This window comes from Manis javanica, chromosome 5 (genome assembly GCF_040802235.1).
Source record: "Manis javanica isolate MJ-LG chromosome 5, MJ_LKY, whole genome shotgun sequence".
Taxonomy (NCBI): Eukaryota; Metazoa; Chordata; class Mammalia; order Pholidota; family Manidae; genus Manis; species Manis javanica.
The window spans coordinates 143,527,537-143,555,514 of NC_133160.1; the positions used below are offsets into that span (position 1 = coordinate 143,527,537).

At 41.6% G+C, this 27,978-nt stretch overlaps 1 protein-coding gene and 1 long non-coding RNA gene across 10 annotated transcripts in view; one reads left to right on the forward strand and one right to left on the reverse strand.

Annotated features, from left to right (window-relative positions):
* On the forward strand, positions 1-27,925 carry LOC118969195 (uncharacterized). Of its 2 annotated transcripts, XR_012131770.1 has the most exons (3): positions 1-2,698; positions 3,216-5,964; positions 27,316-27,925. It is a non-coding gene; the product is annotated as an uncharacterized lncRNA (long non-coding RNA). The 2 variants fall into 2 exon arrangements; XR_012131769.1 differs by having other exon boundaries at positions 1-5,964.
* The window catches only part of PGCKA1 (PDCD10 and GCKIII kinases associated 1), a 76,463-nt gene that overhangs the window by 4,162 nt on the left and 44,323 nt on the right, over positions 1-27,978 (reverse strand). For 5 of the 8 annotated variants that reach the window (XM_017663516.3, XM_037002851.2, XM_017663519.3 and 2 more), the window contains exon 2: positions 11,149-11,198. The gene's annotated coding sequence lies outside the window, so the exon portion shown is untranslated. Of the gene's footprint in view, positions 1-11,148; positions 11,199-13,873; positions 14,042-27,978 lie in introns of all 8 variants that reach the window. The other 3 variants (XM_037002847.2, XM_073237745.1, XM_037002849.2) reach the window with 2 other exon arrangements.

Genomic DNA, 27,978 nt, shown 5'->3' on the forward strand with positions numbered 1-27,978 from the left:
GGGATAATGACATATCTACCATATAGTGTTGTTGGGGATTATATGAGTTAATATTGATAGTAAGCATATACTTATTGCTCAGCCCTGTTTGGATACAGCACATTAGAAAACAGAAAAGGCAGAGGCCCTGCACCTAAGATGTAATCCAGTTGCCACGACACACATACAAACCAGAGCATTAACAATACCAAGTAACACTTGTTCCTGGACTAAGGGCAGAATTGTATATTTATATTATCTGTGGCCCCAACTGACAGATGTTAAAGTCCTGAGTGCAACAAACATCCCCTAGAGGGAGAAATCCCTGGGGCCTAGCCAGCAGTACCTGCGTGCAGCCTTTTCCTTTCTCAGAGCACTCTCAATCAAACGGCCCCCTTCCCAAAGCCCAGGATTTTGTTCCCAGCCTCTGTTCCCCACTTATACCCATTTTTGGTTAACACTCCATACATCTGTAGGATAGATAAAAAGTGCCAGCCAGCATGCACCCCCTCACCTCTCATCCCCGCCTTTATCCCCCTCCCCCTCCACAATCTGCTCTAAAATCCTGCCCCTTTCCAGCTTGCAATACCTTTGTTTATCTTGGACTCTGTTTTTTTTTTTAAAAAAATCACCCAGGAGGATAGGGGCAAAAAGAAAGAAAAGGGCAAAAAAAAAAGGCTTTGAAGGGTATGAGAGAGGGCCAACTCTGGGCCACCCTAAGGTAATGGAGACAGCTGTGAAAGAGTAATCACTGAGAAACACCAGCCGGGCCAGCTTCAGGAGGGTGAGCCCGAGAGGTGTAGATGGAAAAGGTTTTCTGGGAGGAAGGTAGGAGGGAGGGAGGGAAAGAAGTGGGAAGGAACAGAGGAAAGGGCGTGCCTTGCATGATGCCTTGTGCTCCCAGCTGTTGACCAAAGTCGACCCCCACCAGGCTGGAGCTAGAGTCTGTCCCAGGCTCTGCTGTGGCCGTGGCCACATAAGCAACAGGCACTCAAGTGTGACTACCACACAGATTTAAGAGGCAACGCAGACCCATGCTTCCCTGGTTCTTACAGAATTTACATGCCTTTTGTGGCTTTTACGTTCCCCCGACCCCAGGATCAGTATTTTTCTTCAAAGAAATGTAGTTATAAAGGACATTTTGCTGTTTTTCTCCTTTCAGGATCAAATTCCCAGTTTGGCCCATCTCCTACTTGCCTCCCTTTAGGGCACAGCACAGGGGTTTCCTCTAGACCTGGTTCCTACCTGAGGGCCTAGCTTGGCACCTCCCAGCCTGGGATGCAGCCTCTTCCTGGTTAGACTGTCGGCCTCCTCTCACCTTACCCCTGAGGGTTCCTTCCCCAGTCACAGTCCTTCTCTCAATAAGACGGCTCTAAGCTCTGACATCCAAGGTTTGTGACCACTGACACTGAAAAGGGTGGGGACTAATGCATTTACACCCAGCCCCCCCCTGCTCTATCTGCAATCATCTATCCCTCCTATCAAATCAGTTTCTTTCTCTTTTCATATGTCACTCCCACATTCACATCTTGCTTTTACAGAGTTCTCCCATTTCCAGGTGCAAGAATGAAATACTCCTTGTCCAGCATGACACATGGAAATGGGAGAAAAACAAACATGCTCTTCTAAAGTCGGATTGAGTCAAATGGGCAGTCAGCCTGCTTCCTCTCCGCCCCGCACTTTGACAACAGCTAGCTTCAAGGGGGAACTCAGCTGTCAGGTGACCTTTATTACTGAACAGAATCAAAATGCACTTTCTCTCTGGAGTATAAAAAAGCAACAGAAAAGCAAAGGGCAAATCCTTTGCCAGCATCATCTGGTTTACACAGGGAAAAAGCAAATACCATTAGGATGGTGTGTCCATCACTGGCGCCTGCCTATGCTGGCAGTTGACTCTGTCTTGTGTTTTGGGATGAAGTTAAACAGCCCTGTGTTTGAAGGTGGACACACTAATGCCCTGTCAATTACTAATCAAGTCTCCTTGCTGGAAAATCCTGTTTCATAAGTGCCTTGTAGTAGAGGGTGAGGGAAGGGGGAGGCCATGGAAAACAGGAGTTTTCTAAGGAGGCACAGAAACTGACTATTCATTAGGAAGTCAAGGAAACATTGAAAAGTTTCAAACCAGCTAGAAAGGGCTGCCTTTGAATAGTAATGGGCTTAAGAATGACAGGGACAGGTCAAAAGGACACAGGAACCAACCCATATAGGTTCTACTGGCCAAATCTGGAACTGGAGCACCAAAATAAACACTAGTGATAAAAAGGATTGCAATCCACTGAATGAAACAAGGATATATGAATCCACACTGTTACAATTATAAAAAAAAGGGAGAGCTTTGCTACCATACAAGGAACTAGAAAAATGACCAATGGAGAACCATCATAACAATAGTTGATTCGAGCAAGAATTATCAATGGATGCTGAGACTAGTGGGTCAAAGTTTGAGGAGAACGGGACAGTTAGTTTCCAAGTATTTCCCCATCATATGCTTCGGGGCAAAACAGTGTCTTTGTAGCTGAGAAACCTGGCACAGAGCACCTGGATCAAACGGTCAAAGGTAAGATTCCAGGAAGGGGACTAACCCAGAGCATGTGCCCTGATGATGCCCTCAGCTCAGCTGCACTTCTCTGAGCTTCCTGCTGAATGAGCAGAACCGAGTTTGAAGCCTAGAGCCACACTGGTCAAGCCCAAGTTGAGGAGATACTCTGCAGAACCACTGGTCTGTACTCTTTAAAAAGTGCTATTATGAAAAACAAAGACTGTGGAACTATTTCAGATTCAAGGAGATGAAGGAGATGACAAGTGGATGTCATGCACTGTTTTTTTGCCAAGAGGCCATTATTGACACCATTGGTGAAATTGGAATAAGGCCTGTCGATTAGAGAACAGTATTAAATCAATGTTAATTTCCTGATTTGGATCAGTGCACTGGAGTTATATGAGAATGCCCTTTTTCTTAGGAAATACGCAGTGAGGTATTTAGGTGTAAGGGGCATAGTATCTGCAACTTATTAAAATAATTCAGAAAAAAATTGTGTGTACATAAAGAAAGAAAGGAAAAGTAGTAAATGCTAACAGGTGGGAACTGTGAGTAGAGGGTATATAGGGGTTCTTTTGTACTTTTGCAACTTTTCTGAAAGTCTGACATAATGTCAAAATTACAAGAAAATATGGGAAGTTAAAAAAAAAAATCTCTTCCTAACCTAATATTAGTGCTTGTTCTTGTCCTGGGTTAGGAGCGAGCCCCGGGAGGAAATCACCGCCGCTGCCTAGAAAGCTGCTCGCGGGCAAAGGCCCCGGAGCGGAGCTCGCCAGAACCCGCCGGCCGCCTGGATGCAGCTGTCGTTCTGAGGACGTCCTGGGGACCATTCCTCCATCCCCAGCCCGCGGCGCCGGAGCTCTGGAGCGAAGCCACGGCTCCTGCCGTAGTCTGCCCCCCTCCAGGGAGGGGGCGGGCGCCGGTCCGTCGGCGGCCAGTGGGCGGCTGTCCGCCGCCTCTCCCAGCACGAGCTCCTCGCAGGCGGCGCCCGACCCCGGGCAGCGGCGGCGCGTGCGGAGCCCTCCTCGCTTGTCACTCAAAACGAAGCACTGCCCGGTGAGTGACGGTGACGACGGGTTTGTCTAAGTTATTCCAGCCTAAGGTTACCCCTCTCCGAGACCAGTTCTCACACTACCCGGTGGTCCCGAGTGACGAGACAGGCCCACCGGCTGAGCGAGATGGCGGGGACCCCGGCTCCTCCTCCCCGGCCTGGGAACCAGCAAAACCTCTGTTAAGCCATTGGCAAGGATCCACGAAGTTCTTCTTCAAGGGTCCTCCTGGTCAGTGAGCTTTAAAAGCAGCTGCTGGGAAGCGGTTTCGGTTTATGGAATTTGGAGTTCGTGGAAGAGAGTAACGATAAAATTAAACACACATCAGCTCTGTTTGAAAAGCCAACTGGCTAATGTTTAGAAAACAGTTGGGATTGAAAGTAACCTTGTCAACAGGTGAAGTCAACAAACATTTAGGGAGTTGCTTCTGGATTTAGAGCACCTGGGTTCAAGAGGAATGAATAAAAATAACTACCAGGCATTCTGGAAGAAATGGGAGACCGCCTGCCCAACTTCACAGGCAGTACCGAATAGGTAATTGAAAAAAGACACAGTAAGTTCTTGACTACCCAATCCAGACCCTCAGCAGAACCATTTCTTCCTTTACCAGCAGGCTTTGAGAACTATTTTTCAGTATATTTCCTTTTCTCCTTACAAGGCTGAGCTTCAGTGATTTCAGAGAACCTGAAAGGCTATTTGAAGACCTTATATTATCACCATCATCAAACAGTCCATTTTATGTCAACATCCTACAATAAACATTAGCATCACCTGGAACTGGGTTTGATGAGATGGGTATTTATGTATGTGCAGAGATGTGTTCACAGGGTTTCCCTCCAAAAAGCGTTTTCTGGCCAAATAGGTTTGTGAACAGCAGAGATTAAGATGAACATTTAAAATGGTTATAAAAAAGAATTATTTCACCTTGTTTAACCCAGTATTTCCCCAATTTATTAGGCCATAGAACTCCCCTTCCTTCCCCAAAGCCTCAATAACAACCTACAAAACTTGTGTTTTGTGAAGTATTTTGGGAACAACTGTTGAAATGTCGGTCCTAATAATCAGGGGGAGTTTTGTGCCCCAAACTTAAAGTGTAATGTGGTGTTTGAGTGAACTCAGCCAGGTCAAGAAGTGCCAGCTGTAAGAAGGCTGCCTCCTAGCAGTGGCTCCATCACCAGCTGCAAGGACATGGGGAAGTTGTGTAATCTCTTGATTCCTTAGTCTCTTTATCTGCAGAATGAGTCCATGACATCAAGGTTCTCTTCCAAATCTAACCATCTAAATGGTGAACCAGTGGCGTGAACTTCCCTCACGGACCCTCTGGTCAACTTGGCCCACACACTGTTATCTCACTGAATAGAGAGGCAGGGCAGGCTTCAGTGTGACTCTTCTGCAGGTGGGGAACCCCGCTCAGTGGTTTGCAAACTGCCCTATCGCCAAACCACTGAGGTGTGTCTGAGTCCCAAGTCCACACTCACCCCAAATCATGATACTGACTGAACGAAAGTTTCTCCTCCTGCTTCCTCCTTCAGGCCCCAAGTTCCCTAGCTCATGCCCTCAGGTCTCGGCTCTGTGGGGGAGGTCCCCTCAGCCTCTCTGCCAGGGGCACCACTGACCAAGGCGCTGGGGCCTGCAGATGGGGAGAGTGTGTGTGTATGACAGCAAGTCCCTGGGAGGGAGGTGGGCTCAGGTCACAGGACTTGGGGGTGGGGTGGGATGGGGAGGTCTGCCTGCTGAGGATTAGGGGGAGGTGCAGGCTACTGGGCTAGAGGGTAGCTGGTGGGTCCCACAGTATTGGCTTGTGACCCTTAGCCTCCTGGTATATTTGCATTTAAAAGGTAATCATGTAAAATTTAAGTTTTCAGGAGCAAAGGAATCAGACTCTGAGGGTGAAATGACAGGGTTGAAATTGGTATTTCTCTATGAAAGGCTGCCCTAGGCCCGCTTGAGTCGCACCGTTTCAAGCGCTGCCTGCCTGGCCTTTCCCGGCCAGCCCTGCTGGAGGGCCTGCCCGAGGAGGGCATCTACACTGCTCCTATGGTGCTTCCACTGCATGAACTCTGAGGAGCCAGCCGGGTTCTGGTCCCACGACTTCACTGCTGCTGGGGCACAGGACCCTTGATGTCTGTGTTGAATGTGGAAAGAAAAGTTTTTTTACAATAGTGATACTGTCAGTCGTTTTTTTTTCTTCTTCTCATCCTAATGTTAGTATATTGCAATCATTTGGTGGAACTTGGAAACATTTCATAGGCTCTGTCTTCTTTTCAAGATCTGACACCATGTTTTTCTTTTCAGATGTAGTAATTAGTCTTCTGTCCTTGGGACAGATGTTTCATGAATGGTCACAGTCATCACACAGCATCTTCACTGACTCCACAACTCACCACTGAACCCTTGGTATGTACCAGGCACTGTGCTAGGTTCTGGGAAACAATGGCATCCTGGGTGCTCCCTGAGAGAACTGAGTCATGAGTGTGAATGTGTGTGTGTGTGTGTGTGTGTGTGTGTGTGTCTGTGTGTGTGTGCATGTGTGTGCATTGAGCTTGGGTAAAGGTGTGGAGCAGGATGGAATTTATATAGACACTGGGAGTATTTCATCCTACTGCACCGGCATTCAGTTCAGTGGTTAGAGGAGTGTGGCGCCAGAGCTGTGGGTTGCAATTCTACCTCTAGAATTATTAGCTTTAGTAGCACTTACTAGCTTGGCAACATCTACGCAAATTTCTCAGCTTCTGTGAGCTGCAGATGGCTAATCTGCAAAATGGGAATGATACAGTGCCTGCTAGTCAGGATTGGTTTGAACATTAATGATAAAAGTATGTAAGGCATTTGCTTTAATGTCTGGCATACTGCCAGTACTTCTGAATGAATGTAATGTAGTTAACATTTGAGGATTTATTATGTATCAAATACTGCTTTAGGAATTTTTTTCTATTCATTCATTTCAACTTTACAATACTTCTTTAAAGTGAGAACCAGTATTTCATAGATAAGTAAATGGAGGTAGAAGTTAGAAAATGGTATAGTATAGCTATTATAAATGCTGTTATAATTTTTATTAGTAGTAGTATTTCCTGGCTTCTGTCTTGGTAGGTTCTATTGTTTTCTGAGTCCACCGATTACGCAATAAGAAACAGCCTGTGATACAGTAACTTTTGCAGAAGGGAACGATCTTGAACCGTGACAGAATTTTAAGGTGTAATTTCAGGGATTGACCACCAGATGGAAGTATACAGCGGTTATTTAATTTCAAGGGAAGGACTTGGATTGGCACAGGCGTCAGAAACGAGATTTGGCAAACACAGGGTAGGTGCTTTGTCTTGAGGCAATGTTAAGGAGTAGGTGATGTGGTAAATATTCCAAACAGTTATTGTCACGTCTAAGTCCTGGTGGCCATGGCGCCACCATATGGCAGGGCCTCCTCCAGCTCTGGCCAGGCGTAAAGTTTATTCTTGTACAGAACATGGTGGGGTCAAGGTCAAAAGGCTCCTGCAATTCTATAGAGGCCTCTGGTGACACAATGACTGCTCACCAAACCCACAAACAGGAGGGTCTGGTTTGCTTTCTCCCACCTGTTATGTCTGGACAACAATTTTATGGAAGAGGCTGGGGGAAGAAAGAGCCTGTGGGGTGGAGAGGGGTCCAGTTCCTCCCCCAGCTTAGATATGCTGTCCGTTTGGCTGCTGTTGGAGCCCCACCTTCCAGATGAGGGCATGTGGCCATGAACTGAGAGATAAAGGCAAGTGACAAAAATACATATAGACCAAGGTTTTTGGGGAAGAAGCTCATTTTTATTTAAAGTAAATTCAGTGTATCGTGTGCTTGAAAAGCCAAAATTTTCATGAATTATTAGAATTAAACAAAAGGCATTACAGAAATTTTGAGTTCTGTTAATAGCTTGTGGTCAGCCCTCTAGATACCTCACCAGTTACCTGGTCCTCCTGTGCCCCTGGTGGGAACTGTTTTAGGGAAAATGCTTGAGAAGCTGCGCCCCTTTCCTCTGCCCTGTTAACTCTGGGAGTAAGCTCTTGTCTGGAGCAGGCGAGGTACAATCCATTATTTATTGAGTAAAGATGGGTGTGTGCGTGCCAGGGATCCTGGCAGACGTACTGAGGAGCAGAGGGCATGGAGTGTATGGAATGAATCTCCCTGGGTCTGAGTGGGGCCTGATAGCCTGCATTTCTAATAGCTCCCAGGAGATGCTGCTACTGCCTGGGGACCACACTTTGAGAACCACTGCTTTACTGCGGTAAGGAGGTCACGGCAGTCCAGGCCTCTTTGCTTTGCTGTGCTGCTGCTGGGTTGAGGGGAGGACTAACATCCTAAGACCACTTGTGGCTTGGGGAGATCCTGGCAAACAGCAAGGTAGCTACTATCACCACTGGCCCCTTTCGGTGACAAAAGATGTGGCCCAAACCAAGTTGGCCAGAACATAATTTTATGCTGGTCAGAACATGATTTGGTCAGAAACTAAAACCTGTAGTCACTGTCCTCAATCCCATTTCTAACAGTACAGTTTTCCCATCCTCTTAAAGTTTCCAAAAATTGTGTTTAGTTTGTAGAATTTGCTTTAAAACACTTTCTAGTTTATGTTCAGTCTTTTATCCTTCTCTGTTAGGGGTTGTCATAAGGAAAAGTTAAAATAACCAATGTCTAGTAAGACAGGATCAATCTGAACAACCTAAGAGCTTGCTAGGTGGGGCACAGTGGAACAACCTAAGGCATCACGCTGGTCCACTGCCTGTCTGTTCTCAGATCAGCCTTCTCTTGCTCAGTTCCCCAGGGCATCATAATGCTGAGGAACCCCTGCTCTCTGGATGCAGGAGATCCCACCGATGGAAGGTGCTGGTATTAGACTAGAGGGGGAAGATGGGAAAAGCCAGCATTCCTACCCTTCTCCCTGCTTTGGACAGTGTCTGGTCCATCCTGGGAGTGGCTGTATCTCCTCTGCCAGCAGCCCTGCCCTCCCTGGTGCTATGGTGCCTCAGCATGGCCTAAGCAGCTGGTTCTGTCTCACCCTAGGATGGTGACATCCTGCCCTGACCAGCTCTGCATTGCCTCACTATCTCCTGTGGTTTCCCAGCTCTTCTAATACCTGCCTAACCCTACATGCAGGCTATAACTTCCCTCTGTTTGAAAGGAGGAATTCCCATTTCTGATTGGACCTTGCCTAATACAAACAATATCCTGGCCAAAGACTTTCTAGCTAAGTTACTACATAACATACATCAGTGTTGGAATTGATATTGGCAAAAATTGGTATATATAATGTGCATGTTGCTGCCTGCTGCATGCCTGACGTAGGCAGGTCATGGGGGGGTGGGATGGGAGGATGTCAACAGTGGTTGGGGAAGCCCTCTGTCATCCTCATCCAGTCCTTTTCCCTTTCCACCCAAAACTGGTCTGCTTGCTATGCAGTGTAACTTCCAGACAGGTCTCCTATCTTGCCTTCCAAGCCCCTAAACCCTTCCTGTATATATTCTAAAATTACCACCAGAGCAAGTATAGAGGACATAAGGACCTTCACACCATTTTCAGTATCTCATGAAAATGCTCAGGATCATTAATGGATGTGATTAACAGTGGTTAACAAATAAATTTCAGTGTTCTTCATGTCTGCTAAGATGCAGAAGATATTCCCTATTATTAGCATAGGTGGCAGGCCACATTAATTCATTCCCTATTATCAAGCTAGCGGCAGGAAGTTAATTTTTAATATGCCCCTAAATGCTTCACTGAGGCTCCAATTCAACAGTTGAAGATGAATACCTAAACCCTTGGAGGTGGTAATGCAGATGTCACCACGTGCTCATCAGTGTGCTTCTGAAGTATGTGTTGGGGAAGTCATGCAAATTAAAACAGCACTGAAGAGAAAGTGGCCTATAACACCCTACATACAGCTCAACTCCTCACACACATAATCTCAGTTACAATGACAGATTTCATCAATGATATGGGATTAGACGTTTTCCCCAAATTCTGCCTGGGTAGAATCTTGTTCACTGATGAACCAACAGACTGTCACTGAAAATCAAACGAAGCCCGTGGTTCAGGGCTCATCACACGGCACCTGAAGATGCGGGCCAGGCCATGACCTTTCGGATGGCTTTTAGTCTCCGGGAATAGGAGCAAGTGTACTTTGGTGAATCCTTAGATAATGCGAACATAGTTTATTTGAGAAGATTTTTAAAATCTGAAATGAAGATGATGTGTCTTCACTTAGCACATGCAGTTCTATGCCTTTGTCTGTGGGAGTCAGCGACCTCCTTCCATCACGCTTCTGATGGTCATGGCAACAGCGTCACCTGATAAAACGGCTCAGCCTGTTGGGCTGACCTACCTGACACTGGTTCAAGTTACAGAGGGAGCTCAGCATCACCAATCTTTAGTAGGGTCTCTGCTTAAAAACACCAGAAACACCTGTGGCCTTGGTACATGATCACTTTCATTTTTACTGACATGTTACCAGAAGGAGTGGTCGAACCACATGTATACAATCACATGGTTTCAAAGAGGAGGAAGAACTTAAAACTCCAGTACACAGAAGACAGTCGAGAGCTGTAACTAAGGGAGAGGGCTCTGGAGTTAAAACCTGGATTGGCTTGTTCTAAATAAATGTGTGATCCTAAGAGGCTTAACTTCTCAGTTTTACCAGCCAGTAGATGGGGAAAACAGTAACACTTAACCTCGCAGGGCTTCTGTGAGGGTCACATGATTTAAACATGTCATGGGCCTGGCAAAGCGTACCTGACAAGTAATAGGTTCTTAATAAATGTTGACTGCTCTCTTATTGATGGTCATTGTCTGGGATATTCTTTAACCACTGGGTGCTAGTCACTCTCTTTCCTGAATTACTGCAACATCCTGTCATCTGTACCCACCTGTGTCTCCTGATATGTTTGCCACATGGGAGGCACATGAGCTTTCTAGGACACGACTCTGAATCATATCATTCCTCCTGCCTAAAACTTCTCACAGGTGCCCAACGTCCTCAGGATATTTAATAACATATAATCATGAAGATGATGACTAAAAATATCAAACTTACACAGAGCTTCCTATGCACCAGGCATTAATCTACGTGCTTTATATGTACAGTCAGGCCTCTTTATTCGTAGATTCCATAGCTGTGAATTCATCTACTTGCTAAAATCTATTTATAGTCCCCAAATTAATACTCACTGTGCTTTTGTAGTCATTTGTGGGCATGTGTGGAGTGGCAACATGTTTGAGTTGCCTGTTGTGCACGTTTCTACCTCACCTCAAACAAGGCAACATGCTGGCTTCTGTGCCAGCTCTCATTGTAAATCCTCCAGCATGAAGCCGGAGCTGGCTCATGCTTCATCTCACAGGTTTTAAAATTGTATCCCCAAACAACAAAAGTTAGAAGGAAAGCACAGAATTCTGCTTTAACCTGAATGAGCCAGAAAGAAAAAGACATTGGGGATTGCTCCTTCTACTGGTTTTAATGCTTTAGGTAATAAAAACTATACTGAAAGACTGAGTAATAGAAAATTTAATAGAAAGTGGAGAGAATAGATTATTTTCCCAAGGCAGAAGAAGGAAAAGAAAATAGCTTACCTGTTGTGGAGATTGTCCATTACTTTTCTCTAGAAGTTTAACTTCTCTCTCTGAAATACAAAAAAAAATTAGAAATTGAGGTCTGCCAGTTGCCTCCTTTCTGCAACTAAGTTGCACCTTGAGAGTGAGAGCAGGAAGCATTTCCTGAGGGGTTGCAGGCAGTGATGTGGGGGGTATGGAGCTTCCGGCCTGGACAGTCTGCCCAGGCAGGTGAGGGCTTGAACATGTGCCAGGCCTGGGTGTGCAGCCCAGCTCCTGACACTTAGCAATTAACAATTTGCCCAAATTTCAGTGTTTTCCTCTATAAAATAAGGTTGTAGTGAGATTTAAATGGCACAGCATGTAAGCTGCCTATCACAGGGAAGCGTGCTGAAACTCTTCAATAACCAAAAGCTACTGTCATTATTGTTGTTGATAAATATTACATAATAATATACCTCTTCTCTGATGGGTAAAGTTTCAATTAGGCAGAAAAGTAATTCAAAGAATGTGCTTCTCAGAGACATTATCAATCAGAGTTTCAGTGAATACATGTACAATAGTTCAATAAAATACATAATTTAGAAAATAGTTTAACTCATAATGAAAATAATGATGTATATAGAATTTGAGACAGTAAAGCAATGTCTAAATTTTTAGCAACTTCTCTGTGATTATTAGAATAATTCACTATATACAGGCACAACTTTTTTGAGAAATGCTTATAGTAAACTACACCTTGAGATAATGAATTTGGCCTCAAATTTATCTAAAATATTGGAATGGTTATATCCTTTTAGTAATACAATTTTATAATCCTGTCAGCAATGTCTTTTCACTTGGAATTATTTCTTATTGTTGACTAATTCCTTAAAATCTAAAATGATGCCCAAATGTCACACAATTTGTTATTCTTAATTTTTACCACAGTACTCATAATTCAACTCAAATATTATCTGGTAAGAAAGACATCAGAAAGGCAAAGTCCATGCTCTCAGGGAACTAAGCATCTAGTTGAGGTAGGCAAGGAGACAGACTTAGTGTACAAATCACTGAAATGTTATGCAGGGTACAAATAATGCCATCAAAGGAGCACAGACAAAACCTGAGGAGGTTCATGACTGGGAGGCTGTGTAACTGGGATGGTGGTACTCAAACAAGACAGTCAATGAAAGATGAGGAAGAACCACTGTAGATGGAAAAATAATGATGTCAGGGTGTGGTGGGAATGCCCTTCAGGCGAAGGCAGTGTGACAAAGAGGAATCAGGAAAGGGTGAAGTATTATTCAGTCAACAAATAATTGAACTCATACTGTGTGCCAGGCACTAGGAAACTGGAGTAAATAAGATGCTGTGTTGGGTGTCCTAAAGAATAACAGCCTTATGTGCAAAAGAGTAAATATTCTGTATTACTTGGTGTTTAAAGAACTTGGAACTTGCCATGTAGTTGGTAGACACATACTACAACTAATGTGCTTCGTAGGAAACCAGTTGGATGTGGCAATTCAGAGTTATAGTGAGAATCTCCCTAGGGTGAGGGATGGAACTTTGAAGAGGTAGCATTTAAACTGGAATCCAAAGGATGACATAGAGCCAGCCATGCAAACAGTAGCTTTGAGCAAGCCCTTCCCGTTAAGAAGTCTCAAGTGATTCTGCATGTCTACCAAGTCACTAATATGCTCAGCTAAGAATTCAAGGCCTTTCACAACATGGCAACAACGGCCTTCCTAGATGATCTCTGAAACTCCTCTAGCCACTCCTTTTCCAGCCAGTCTGGATTTTTCACTGTTTTCTGAACATGGCTGTATTTTGTTTCTATGCCTTTGGACATACTATCTCCCCCATTTGGTATGCCTCCATGTCCACTGACATTTTGCAAAATTCTACTGATCTTTCAGAACTTATTTCACACACTACTTCCTTCATGAAGATATTTTTTAAAAATCCCAACTAAAGGTAATTCCTCCATTCTTTTAATTTCTGAAGAATTTTTAACCTCTTGGATGGCTCTGACCACTTTCTGCCTTGAATTACAGTAATTCTTTTCTATAATGTGCTCTCCATTAATCTTTAAACTTTCAGTAAGGAGGAGTCATGGTTTTATCATTGTTTATCCATATGTTGTATCTCCTGACACAGTGACTTGCATATAGATGGTATAAAAATATCATAGAAGATTTTAAGATGCTTAATACCAATGTATAGTATTATAAAACAACATGCATATTTAATCAAATCTAAGATGTGCATATATTCATTAACCCTGTAACATCTCTGAAATTGAAATGCATCTTACAATCATTTGGCACTTCATGTTTAAATTGGTGGCATTGTTTTCTGTTTTTGTAGTGTATAAGATAATGGTACATGTTACAATCGATGACATCTACTATTCAATGAATTGTAATCCTACATTATAGTTTGTTACCTCAGGAATATATTAAGCATAATTTTTATGAAAAATACCTTATCTTAAATGAGTGTCTATCTTGGGCACAAGCTATAATTATACAAAAAGTATAAAATATGGTCTATTTCCCAAGAATCTTCTAAGACAGAAACAATATCCAGAGATGGAGTAAGAATTTTATAAGTTATAGGCACTCTATAAGGATCATGTATCAAAACAAAAACAATATCCATAAAATAAGACACTTCAAAGAAATTCTATTTTTTTTTAACCAGGATGACTTTTTGAAATAATAAATTCTTTCAAAAGAAAAAAATTTCAAAGTAGAAAATATACCTGCTTCGCTGATGCCTTAGGTACATGACAAATTTGTTGGGAAGAAAGCACTGACATTACACTGGATTGTACATGGTGAGGACTCAGTGGCTGGTGAAGTCAATCTTGGCTTAGCATCATGGAAATTTGAGAGAAGCAATCCCAGTGCAGTCGAGCTGCCAGGGAAGGCTCCATGGGAAAATGGGGCCAGGAGAGATGGGTACAAATTAGTTAGGCAGAGTGGACAGTTCTAGTAAAAGCAAAAGGACAGGAAGGATTGTGTCTTGTGCAAAAGACAATGGGGAGACCCCTGTTGTGGATTTTGGGGATGGATATGGCATATGTGACCAGGTTATTGAGGCCCTTGAAAGTAGTCCCCAAAGACTGAACATGACACTTTTGGCAAAGGGCGTGGGCTCTTGACCAGCAAATGACAAGATGGCAACAATATATTAGGAAGCCTCAGGTGTTAGCAGCAAGCAGGGAAAATTAAAAGGGTTAGGTGCAGAGAGTCTTGCTAAGAGTCGATCCTTTCAATTACATGGTGGGATGAAAAGAGCCTGGTGGGTGGTGACATTGAAGGGAATCCAAAAGGAGCAAATTTTGAAAACAATTTTTTCAATCTTTCTTTGATTTTCAAGTTAAGCATGAATTTTTCTGGCCCTTTAAGAAATTAAGAGCATAAATTTCTCTTACTACTTGATTTATACATTTATTATATATAGTGCCTTGAAAAAGTTATGTTCCCTCAATACTCATTTCTTTATGTGCAAAATAATAATTATAATAGTACTTTTTTCATAGAGTAGTTAGGATTAAATGGAAGAACACAGTATTGAGCACAGTGGTCAACAGAAACTATAATTCAACAATGTTAGCTACAATTTTTCATTCATTATTGTCATTGTCATTATCACCGCCATCACCATCTCTTAGTCAGCCTTCTATATACATTTCCCTGCCAACACTGGAAGTTCTTTGAGTCCAGTGACCACATCTCATTATCTTTGTTTCTTCACAAAGGAATACAAGGTAGGACTTCTAAAATATGTACTGAAGATAAAAAAAAAAACAAACCCTAGATCTCCATGAAAGAAGGGATTTTTATGACAAAATAAATAATTATTAAAATTATTCATATTCTTGGATGCTGACAGGTAGAAAGAGTGGTGGCTCCATTATCCAGACAATTGGAAGCAGAACTATGTATTGTATTTGAGAGATCCTGAATTCAGCAATTAGCCTAATTAGTTGAAATGATGGATGGGAGAGGATAAAAGAGAGGTGGTAGACAGAACAAGTGCACCTTCCATTAAAAAGAAGGGGGGGGGGGCATACATTCATAGAAAGAGCAACAGAGGAGATGAAAACAGCCCTTGGATGTGAAGTAACTGACCTAGAAAGTCAGCAATATAGAAAGTCAAGAACTAGCCCAATTTAGAATGCAGAATCCTTAAAGACTTTAGGAAAGTAGGAATAAAAATGAGTGGGCTAAAATCAGGTTATTTGGGAAGGTATTTAAGAAGAAGTTAGGTTCCTAAATACCTTCTGCATACCTTTCCTAAATAATTTTTTGGGTGTGTTCTACTGTCTGTCTCAATCAAGGAATGTAAGTTTAGTGTCTGGGAAGGGTAAAATGGGGTTCCTGGACCAGAAGCACATTACAGAACACAAAGCAGAGGGCAACATGTGCATAAGCACCCACCCTCTAGTTGTTCTCCAGGAATCTGAGGAAAGTCTCTAACATGAAAGAGACTGAAACCAACCAACCAGCCAACCCATGAAAAAGCACTTGAAGAGCAGGGAGAAGTTAAAACAAAAACAAAACAATTGATGATAATATCTTCATCATGTCACTTGCATCCAAAAAGAAGGGAGACTGGGAGGAAAATGATGGCAGAGTAGGAAGGCAAGGCGGAAACTTCCTCCCACATACACACCAAGGACACAACTATAGCAAAAACAGCTAACCTTGGAAATGGTTACAGAACAGACCATCTACACCTGGGGAAGAAGAGAAGACCACATAGAAAACTGGTGTGAAATGTTGTCACATCAGACAAAATAGACTTCAAAACAAAGAAAGTAACAAGCGACAAAGGAGGACATTACATAAGGATAAACAGATCAGTCTAAGAAGAGGATATAATCATCATAAATATCTATGCACCCAACATAGAAGCACCTAAATATGTAAAACAAGTACTAACAGAACTAAAGGAAGAAATAGACTGCAACTCAGTCATATTAGGGAACTTCAACACACCACTTACATCAGTAGATGAACCAGACAGAAAATAAATAAGGAAACAGAGGCACTGAACAACACACTAAATCAGGTGGACTTAACAGATATCAACAGAACATTCCACCCAAAAGCAGCAGGATACACATTTTTCTTAAGTGTAAATGGAATGTTCTCCAGAATAGGTCACATATTAGGACACAGAAGATCCTCAGTAAATTCAAAAAGACTGAAATTGTATCAATCTACTTTTCATATCACAATGGTATGAAATTAGAAATCAATTACATAAAGAAAACAAAAAACCCCACAAACACATGAGACATTCTCCAGAATAGATTACATACTAGGTCACAAAAAAACCCTCAATAAATAAAAAAAGATTGAATTGTTATCAAGCAACCTGTCAGGCTACAGTGGTATGAAACTAGAAATAAATTACATGAAGAAAACAAAAAAGCCCACAAATAACAAGGAGGCTAAACAACATGCTTCTAAATAATCAGTGGATGGGTGATCAAATCAAAGCAAAAATCAAGCAATACCTGGGGACAAAGGAAAACAAAAAGTACAACAGTCCAAAATTTGTAGGACACCACAAAAGCTGTTCTAAGACAGAACTACATAACAATATAGGCCTACCTGAAGAAACGAGAACAAGCCTGAACAGTCTAAACTCATACAGTCAAATAAACTACAAAAAGAAGAACAAATGAAACCCAAAGTTAGTAGAAGGAGGGACATAATAAAGATCAGAGCAGAAATAAATAAAATAGAGAAGAATAAAGCAATAGAAAAAAATCATTGAAACCAAGAGCTGGTTCTTTGAGTAGATAAACAAATAGACAAACCCCTAGCCAGACTTATCAAGAAAAAAAATTGGGGGCACACATGAACAAAATCAGAAATGGAAAAGGAATAGTCACAACAGATACCACAGAAATACAGAGAATTATTAGAGAATTCTACCAAAAATTATATGCCAATAAATTGGACTACCTAGAAGAAATGAACAAATTCCTAGAGAAGTACAACTTTCCAAGAATGACACAGGAAGAAACAAAGTATGAACAGAACAACTGCCAGTAACAAAACTGAATTGGTAATCAAAAAACTCCCAACAAACAAAAGTCCAGAAACAAATAGCTTCAGAGCTGAATTCTACCAAACATTTAAAGACCTAATATCCATCCTTCTTAAAGTACTCCAAAAAGTAGAAGAGGGAATACTTCCAAAGTCATTCTATTAGGCCAGCATCACTCTAATACCAAAAGCAGACAAAGACACTACAAAAAGAAAAGAAAAAACAAGAAAAAGAAAATTATAGACCAATATTCCTGATGAACATAGATGCAAAAATCCTCATCAAATATTAGCAAACTGAATTCAGAAATACATCAAAAGAATTATCCATCACAACCAAGTGGGATTTATTCTAGGGATGTAAGATGGTACAATATTTGAAAATCCATCAACATCATACACCACATCACCAAAAAGAAGGACAAAAATCACATGATCATCTCCATAGGTGCTGAAAAAGCATTTGACAAAATTCAACATCCATTCATGATAAGAACTCAACAAAATGGGTAGAGTGTATGTACCTCAACATATGAAGGCCATATATGACAAACCCACAGCTTACATGATACTCAATGGTGAAAAGATGAAAGCTTCTCCTCTAAGATCAGGAGCAAGACAAAGATGTCCACTCTTACCACTTTTATTTGCCATAGTACTGAAGATCCTAGCCACAGCAATCAGACAAGGTAAAGAGATAAAAGGCATCCCAACTGTTAAGGAAGAAGTAAAGTTGTCACTATTTGCAGATGATATGATAATATATATAGAAAAACCTAAGGATTCCACCAAAAAGCTATTAGAATAAGTGGTTTAGCAAAGTTGCAGGATACAAAATTAATACACAGAAATCTGTTGCATTCCTATATACTAACAACAAACTAACAGAAAGAGAAATCAGGAAAACAATTCCAGTTACAATTGCATCCAAAAGAAAAACATACCTAGGAATAAACCTAATCAAGGAGGTGAAAGACATGTACTCTGAAAACTGTAAGACACTCATGAGAGAAATTAAGGAAACACAAATAAATGGAAATCTATCCCGTGCTCATGGATAGGAAGAATTAATATTGTCAAAATAGCCAGCCTGCCCAAAGCAATTTATAGATCCAATGCAATCCCTATCAAAATACCAAAGGCATTTTTCAATGAACTAGAGCAAATAATCCTAAAATTCATTGGAACCATGAAAGACCCCAAATAGTGAAAGCAATCCTGAGAAAGAAGAACAAAGCTGGGAGGATTATGCTCCGTGACTTCAAGCTATCCTACAAAGTGACAGTAATCAAAACAGTATGGTACTGGCACAAGAACAGACTTACAGATTTATGGAACAGAATAGAGAGCCCAGATAGAAACACATGCATACATGGTCAATTAATATACGATAAAGGAGCCATGAATACACAATGGGGAAAAGACAGTGTCTTCAATTACTGGTGTTGGGGAAACTGGAAAGCTACATGCAAGAGAATGACACTGGGTTACTGTCTAACTCCATACATAAATATAAACTTGAAATGGATCAAACACCTAAATGTAAGACATGAAACTATAAAATTCTGAGAAGAAAACATAGGCAAAAATCTCTTGACCAAAAGCTTGAGCAATTTTTGTCTGGATACATCTCCCCAGGCAAGGGAAACAAAGTAAGAAATGAACAAGAGGGACTACATCAATCTAAAAAGCTTCTGTACAGCAAAGGACACCATCAACAGAACAAAAAGGCAGCCTACAGCATGGGAGAAGATATTTGTAAATGATTTATCTGATAAGGGGTTAACATCCAATATATATAGAATACAATATATAGAATATATTCATACACCTCAACACCAAAAGAACAACCCAATTAAAACATGGACAGAGGACCTGACCAGATATTTTTTGAAAGAAGAAATACAGATGGCCAATAAGCACATGAAAAGATGCTTCACATTGCTAATCATCAGGGAAATGTAACTCAAAATCAGAATGAGATATCACATTACACCATTTAGAATGGCTACTATCCAAAAGACAAGAAATAGTTTTGGTAGTGATGTGGAGCAAAGGGAACCCTCCTACATGTTTTTGGGAATGCAACTTGGTACAGCCACTGTGGAAAGCAGTGTGGAGGTTCCTCAAAAAACTCAGAATAGAAATACCAAATGACCCAGTTATTCCACTTCTATGCATTTACCCAAAGAAAACAAAATCTCTGATTCTGAAAGATATATGCACTCCTGTATTTATTGTCACATTACTTCCAATAGCCAATATATAGAAGCTACCAAAGTGTCCATCAGAAGAATAATGGATAAAGAAGAGGTGGTATATACACATAATAGAATATTATTCAGCCATAAAAGAAAGAAATCCTGCCATTTGCAACAAATGGATGGACCTAGAGGGTATTATGCTAAGTGAAATAAGCCAGGTGGAGCAAGACAAATGCCATGATTTCACTTATTTGTGGAATCTAAAAACAAAAGAAAGTAAAATGAACAAAATAGCAGTAGACTCTTAGACACTGAGAAGTGACTGGTGGTTACCATGGGGAAGGGGTTGGGGTGGGTGAGTGTGGAGAGGAGGGGGATAAAGGGGCATAAAAATTCTTAATCATAATATAAGTTGGTCATGGGAATGGTAGTACAGCATGGAGAATACAGTCAATGATTCTGTAACATCTTCCTATGTTAACAGATAGTAACTGTACTAGTGGGGATGAGGATTTAATAATGTGGGTAACTAGTGAACCTCTGTGTTTTATACTTGAAACTAATTTAAGATTGTATATCAATTAACTGTACAATAAAAAAATGAGAAGTTGAAAAATAAGGAATGAAGACTATTAAAAAACATTATGGAAAAACAACAGAAAACTCTTGGAGATTAAAACAAGACAGCAAAAATGAATATTTCAATAGAGAATCTAGAAGAAGAAGAAGAGAAAAATCTCATATAAGGCAGTAAAAGAGACAAAGATGTAGGAAAAAAAGAATAGAAAAAAAAAAAATAGAGGACCAGTCCAGGAGGTCCAATACCAAACTAATAGATGAGTTTCAAAAAGAAAGGACAAATAAAAGGAGGGGAAGCAAACAACAAAATAATTTAAGGAAATTTCACATAACTGAAGAACATGAGTGTCATGAAGTACCCAACACAATTAATAAAAATAGACTCAACAGCCAGACACAGCAGTGTGGTATTTCAGAATTAGGATAAAAGTGAAGATCCTACAGACTTCTAGAAAGAAAAAAAGTAATTATATACAAAGAGCTGGAGATTAGAATGGTTTTAGACATCTAATTAAAGACATTATTCTAAACCAGACCAAACTACCAGTTAAGTGAGAGCATAGGGTGAAGACAATTTCTGATATGAAAGATCTCACAAATTTACCATTCACACATCTTCGTCTCCAGGGAAGAAGGCTGTTAGAAGATGTAACAAATGAGTGAGTAAACCAAGAGGGAAATGCAAGGGATACAGAAAACAGGGCATTAAATAAGAGAGAGACAAAAGTATTCCCTACGATGATAGTGGTGGAGATTCCTGAATGCACACCTTTGAAAAGGACATCTTGTTCAGTCTGGAGGTTAATGAGGTGGCTCTGGGCACTTTTCTTTTAAGAGATGAAATTAACAGAATCCCATGCATGTCCCAAAGAAAAAGACTTATACAATAGGGAAAGAATTGGGGTTGAATCACTGTAACTATGCTGAACACTGAACAAATGAAGAAATGAGCCATTTGTTACCTCCAGAGAACAAGCTGTGCAGGAAGGAAAGGAATTATAATTCTCTACGTGACTGAGCTGTAAGCAGCATTTACACAGTTACAGTAAATACTAGATATTCCTCTAACTAAAACTGGAGGTGAGGGTTCAGTGGTGAGTGGGAACATTCCCTTATCTGTTGTGGGGCAAGGGGTAAGAGATGAAATCATTTTCTTCTGTAGTCAAAGATAATGTCTAAAACTGAAAAAAAAAATCAAGAACTGGTAATAGAAATAGAAACATTCATTGAAAGAAAGAGACAAATAACCAAAATAATCAGCTAAAAGGAGTGATTTCCGTTGAGTTAAGAAAAATGTGCTCACAAGTGAGCAGTTTGGGCTTCATTTGAAACTCTGGGACTCAATCTGGTCATAGGGTTAGGCAGAAAGACTGAGAAACCCGGGGAAAGAGAAGATAAGTTCAGGGAAAAACTGCACAAGCTGCCCAGGTGGGGGGTCCCCTGTGTAGACAACAAAGGCTTTATGGGGAAATAACTTCTTTGCCTATTAGGAACAGACCAAACTGGTCCCAACCTGATCCCGGCACGGGTGCAATTGAACAGAAGGAAAAACTGTCCAAAACACATCTCAAGGAAATGCGCACGGAGAGGGATGGCTACGTAGGTGGACCCGTCAATCAAATAACCCCACCTTGTCAGTCAAAGAGCTACCTCCCAGCCGGAATGTAATATAAAGGCCTCGCGCCTAACAGGATCAGGGCCTTTGTCTACCTTGACTCTGGCCTGCCCCTTCCTTGGCGTGTACTCAAAAAAACGGCTCTGCTTCACTATTGTCCCTGCCCTTCAATTCTTTGTTGCAGTGGGACAAGAACCGCGGAGAATAAACTCAACCCACAATAACAGCAAGGTCTCAAGAAAGGATTAAACTAGATGCTAACAAGCAGTAACAATGATGCTTTTGAAAAAGCCAATTCACATCCATTTATTTAGCCTGTATTATTTAACATGTGGTGCTGTGAGCCAGGCCATGTGCTAGATGATCACAGCAGGATGAATAAGACATAAAACTTACAATCTAGTGAGGTGAGCAAAACATAAATAATTATGATTCAGTGATATAATAGAGCTTACAGGCAAAGTATTATGAAAATGTTGGGACACAATCAACCTTTCAGAGTATTCTAGAGTTGTACAGTCCACTATAGTACTACTAGCCCCATGTGGCTATTTAAAATTACTTAAAATTAAATACATTGAAAGTTCAGTTCCTTGGTTACACCAGCCAGCCACACTTTTCAAGTACTCAAAAGCCACATGTGGTAGTGGCTACCCTATTGGACAGTGTATACATAAAACATTCTCCTGATCGCAGAAAATTTGATTGGATAGTGCTGGTCTAGAGGCTCTTAAATGGTGATTTTTTAAACATTGTTTTAAAGTACATAAACCCTTGAAGAGATCACATTCCATGGGTCGATTAGTAAATAGAGCCTTGCAGAGATTGATATTTAACCAGCTAAGTTATCTGTACATGGAATGGAATTTTCACTGTTAGAAGTTTAGATTTCAGCTGGAGCCACCCGTGCGGTGAGAAGGGGTATTTCTTACATCGGATACTGTTTGATTACCGACAGATGCTGGGAACAAATGCTGCTGGTGACCGGAAGTCTGAGTCCAGGAAAAGTACCTTCGCACAGTGGAAATAGGGGAGAGCTCTGGAGAACTTGGAATCTCCAGAGTTTGGATTTTAGCTCCACTAGTTATTAGCTGTGTGGTCTCAAGCAAATATCTCGACCTCTCTGGGCCTTTGTTTTTTCCAGATGTGAGGTGTATAAATAATGCATGCCTCAGGATGAGCAGGTGGCAGAAGCACAATAATGGCAGCTGCCATTCTTCCCACTAGCCTTAATCTCCAGCATTCAGTAAATTGACTCCCTCAGTGGAGAAGAGGGCAGGCTCTCACCTCTCATTTCTGCTCATCATTCTCTGGCTTTTATTAAAGGATCTACCATTGACCCAGAACTTAAGTACCTGTAAGAGAAAGGGGAATTTCTGTTCAAGAAGGGACAAAGGGAAGAAAGGGAAAGGGTGCTGATGTTTACTGAACACCCAGGACATGCCAGATCCACTGTAAGTACTGTGAGTCCTTCTATAAATACTGTCAAGGTCTACTAGGAGGAGTTGAAGGATATGAGGAAGGTGGCTGGAAGGGGAGGTTTCTGGGTGGTGGAGAATGCATGGTGGAATATGCGCCCATGAGGGATGAGCTGCAATTAGGTGGGGAGGGACTGTGAATGCCATGCTAATGGCTGACCTGATGACAGGTCATAAGAGTTCATAACAATAACTGTTAACAACATGCTGCATTCACCGGTGGGTGGAGAGTAGAGATAGCCGAGGTGAATTGAGCCAGCTGGTGATTTATCCACAGACAGGATTTTATTCAGAGTTTACACCATACAGTGGACAGACCATTTCTGTTACCTACTGTAACTTCATGAGAAGAAAAACAGTTTCTTTCCAAGTGGAGTTAAATTCTAAATATAAGCCCAAGTTGGCACCAACACTGGTTGCAAGAATTAACTTTTCCTTGTAATTTGTAAATGCATTCATGCTTGTTTTCAGGTTTTCTTTTATGGGTTTCCCAAACCCCACCCCCAAGCGGGGCCACTATCTGAATAGAAAGAAAGATCTCCCGCTGAGCCCCTTTCTTTGAACAAGCTTTGCAGGCTTTGCAGCATCTTCCTCTGATACGATTCAGCTGGGGGCCTCCCCGTATTCCAAGAGGAATTCCTAGGCCCTCACACAGGGGCCCCTCTGTTGTCAGAGGTTATGAGGAGTTAACCACTACTTTGCATTTCCCTGTGCAAAGTAGTGATCAAAGAGGAATGCCATTTAAACCAAGGAAAGCAAAGCTGTGATTTATATCTAGAATCTCCACAGGAAAAAAAAAAGATCCTAGTTACTTCAGCAGAGCACAAATCATCTGCAGCTTAGAGTGGGAAACTGACTCATCTATTTTAAAATTTAGTCCTTGGGACAAATTCCAAGCAGTTTTTGAAGTGTAACAACTTTCTTCTTTTGCATCTGCTATGCTCCAATCTTTCCCCAATGCTTAAAGTACCTCCAGTCTTTCCCCAATGCTTAAAGAATATTTTTGTTTAAAAATATGTATATTTGTATGTACACATATTTATAGATATTTAAAACTAGACATATATATATGCACACACATGCACACATACATATAAGGATTTGTTTCAGTATATGTCTGTGAGAAGCACACTCACTGGTACAAACTCAGTAAGTGGACACAGAGACAGAGAACAGCGGAGTGAGGCTTTAGTGATGGTCTTGCCAGATTGGGTGTCTGGTGAGCAGGCACACCTGAGGCCGTTGGCACCAAGTAATTTATTCCCTAGTAGACGAGTCCCTCCCCTGGTTCCTCATTGGCTGAGTACTACAGGGTTCACATTCCTTCCTGGACGTCGCCTAAGCCAATTATATCCACATTGGGCCTTCTCTTACATTTGTCTTAACTTCATTGGTAGGTTTAAAAAACTCAAACAGGTATAGCCAGGTCCTTACCAATTCCCCCACCCTCACCCCAACTCTTAGCCTGAGCAGCTTCCTGGCATATTTTCCACCATATTTTCTGGCCCTTTGTTAATACCTTACTGTTAAAATGCTTAAACTTTCTGGTGGGAATAAATCACATTTAGGTTTTATGCTTTTCCTAATGTCCATCTGCATACCAATTTTACATCCTTTTTTTTCACTGAGCATCATGTTTTTAGCCTTTTCTGTGACATTACCTAATGTCCTTAATGACTGTTTTAAATGGCTGCAAATTATTCTAAAGGTGATGCTCTGCCAGTTAACTAACCACTCCTCCCCATCACTTAACATTTTTGGAATGTTCCATTTTTGGAAAAGTCAGTCTTGCAGGTTCCAAATTCAAAGTTTATGGAGGTGACTATAAACATTCCATAATTGTGGTGTGTGAGATTATTTTGATTTTCTTTGCCTTTTCATTAAAAAAAAAATTTCTTCTGACATGAAGTATAAATGACCTATAGGACCTGGCAGTTAGAAACCAGCCAGGAGATTGTTTCTCCATCACAAACCAGGAAATGCTGGACCACAGGGCTATTCAAATCCAGAACTTCAGGTAAAAGAGCTGGGAAAATCTCCCAGCAAACCTTTCCCAGGCAGAAACCCTCCTTTCCCAAACAGTTAAAGGTACAGCACAATAGGCCCCAGTGAATCAGGCTCAGATTCATAACTCCTATTAAGTTCATCTTTTTCTCTCTTAGCCCCAAAAGCTCTTCCCAGGTGGAAGTAGCAAGGTATGTGTCTCTTAGCAGGGGCTTCCAGGAGCAGTGGCTGACATTCATCCTGTGAAACTACAGTAGATGCTCCAATGCCCTTTGGATATTATCTTTTCTATTTATAAAGTCCTATTTTGTCTCAATTTTCTCACATAGGTGGCATGAGAGATTTGTCTCAGATGTGCAAACTATCTCACAGATGTTCATTTACCAAGGACAGGTGAGGGGGATGGGAAAGGATGGAGGGAGGCAGAAGCCAGGGGCCACGTCATTGCAGCCATAGAACTGTTAGTTCATTTGTAACAGGAGCTCAGGGACGTAAGATCCACAAGATTCTTCACTGGGCCCAGTCAGGCAGCAAAGATTTTCAAAACCATAACTGGGGGCTCTGGATATGATGCATGAGAGAGAGAGAGAGAGAGAGAGAGAGAGAGAGAGAGAGAGAGAGAGAGAGAGAGAGAGAGTGAGTGTGTGTGTATGTGTGTGTGTGTGTGTGTGTGAGAGACGGCAGAAATGGATCTGACACCTGATGCATGAGAGAGAGAGAGAGAGAGAGAGAGAGAGAGAGAGAGAGAGAGAGAGAGAGAGAGAGAGAGAGTGTGTGTGTGATGGCAGAAATGGATCTGACACCTGAGTATCCATTGTGTGTTTGATACTTTATAGTCACCATTTCATTTTCTTCCCAGCAACTCTGTGAAATAGGCATTACTAGCTCTATTTTATGAACAGCAAGATCAACTTATATTAAGTTACCCAACTAGTAAATGGAGGACCAAGGATTCAGAGTGCAAGCTCTTTTATTTACACAATGGAGTCTTCGATACTCTGGGATTTATGCCACCAAGCCTATTATTGTGAGGATGGGCAGGGGATAGGGGGACATGGGAATATGGGGTACAGGAGGCCAATGAACTCATGTTTCCCATTCACAAGGGCCTCAAATGTAGACTCTTGACAAGCATCTCCAAATACATGCCCAGGGCTACACTGACAGGACTGACAGAAGACAATGTTCAACACAGAGCTTTGAACTTCAGCCCCATTTTTCTGTAAGTCACCTGCATTTCACTATGAACCAATACTTTATCTTGAGATTAGGAAAATTCCATCCCTTTTATGCATGTGTGCAATATTGCAAATTTGTACATATAAGCATGTAAAATATTCTTCAATTTTTATAATCTTCTTTTGTCATTATTTTATGACTTTCCTGAGAACTTCAAAAACAACAACAAAAAAGTAATCTAGGCCTCTTTCAACCTCTCAGATACCGTGGTCAGATACTACAGTTCTGGAAAAACCAGGTTGTATGTTCACCATTAAGTCTGATGCAAAAAGAAATATTAGGGACAGATTTCTATGCAATGAATTAAGGGGAATTCTTGGGGACAGGGATTCTCATCTACTGCTTGTAGAGGCTTGGCTATTTGGGAGGCTGTAAGTATCCGTATGTGAAGAACCTTAAGAGCTGATCTTATGGATTGCCTGTCTTGTATTGGCCCAGGTAAGCAATCAGTCATGAGTGGCTATTACGATGTTCTGGTACTCCAGCTTCTTTGTCACGGAGGCAGGCAAGGGCTGTGCAGCCAAGAGCCTGTCACTCACTGCCCCAAAGCCATACCATGAGCAACTGAGAATGCATATTAGCAGGAGGGACTTGAACAGGTCAATTAAGTTGTCCCTGACTAGATTTCTCCAATGCTACAGTGAAATTTATTAGCCATTACACTGCCAGGAATAAAGATTAAAGTTAGAATCACAGCATTTGTGGGGTGGGAAGGCCCCAAGAAAATACTAACCTAACCCACATGCATTACAGATTGGGAACTGAAGCCCTGAAAAGCTGAGTGACTGCCAGTATTGATTCTGCTAAACCATGCTGTTGTCCCTGGAGGGAAATAGAGCAGGGGTCAGGCCATCTTTGTTGCTGTTGTTAAATAAAGTTTTATTAGAACACAGCTATGCCCATTCCCTTACAAGTTGGCTGTGGCTTTTGCACTACACAGGAGAATTGAGTAGTTTGTGGCAGATACCATATGATCTGCAAAGGTGAAAATATTTACTATCTGGCCCCCTACACAGAAAGTGCTGACTGCCTCTGCACAATAAACAAAGTATGTGAAGAGGAAACAAGGCCTGCCAGCGACCACATGAGTGAACTGGAAGGGGATCTTTGGAGGCCTGCCAACAGGCACCTGAGTGAGCTTGGAAGCACGTTCTCCAGCCCCAGTCCAGCCTGGAGATGCCCGCAGCTTGACTACAACCTCGTAATAAACCATGAGCCAGATGTGCTCTGTCAAGCTGGATCCCTGGCCCACAGAAACTGTAAGATAACAAATGTTTGTTGTTTTAAGCTGCTAAATTTTGGGGATAATTTGTTACTCAGCAATAACTATTAGAACTGCATATTTTTTGGTGGGCCCACTCTTTCAATGCCAGTGAAATTCTACTTCCTGGTTAAAGTCTGATTGTGATCTGCTCTGTGGAGCCTTTTGGGTCCCGGTTCCCCAACTCCGAATGGAGCCTTCAAAGCACTGTGCCAACTGCTTACTCAGAGTCTATCGCATAGCCATGTGGTCAGTTACAACAATGTCTCCCTGGCTAGTGCTGAGTCTTAGTTTTGTAACCACAAAATTTGATTTAGGCCCATTATTGGAATAATAATAATAAATATTTATTGAGTGCTTTCTAGTATCAGGCACTTTATGTGCATTATTTCATTTAACCCTCACAACAACCTTGCGG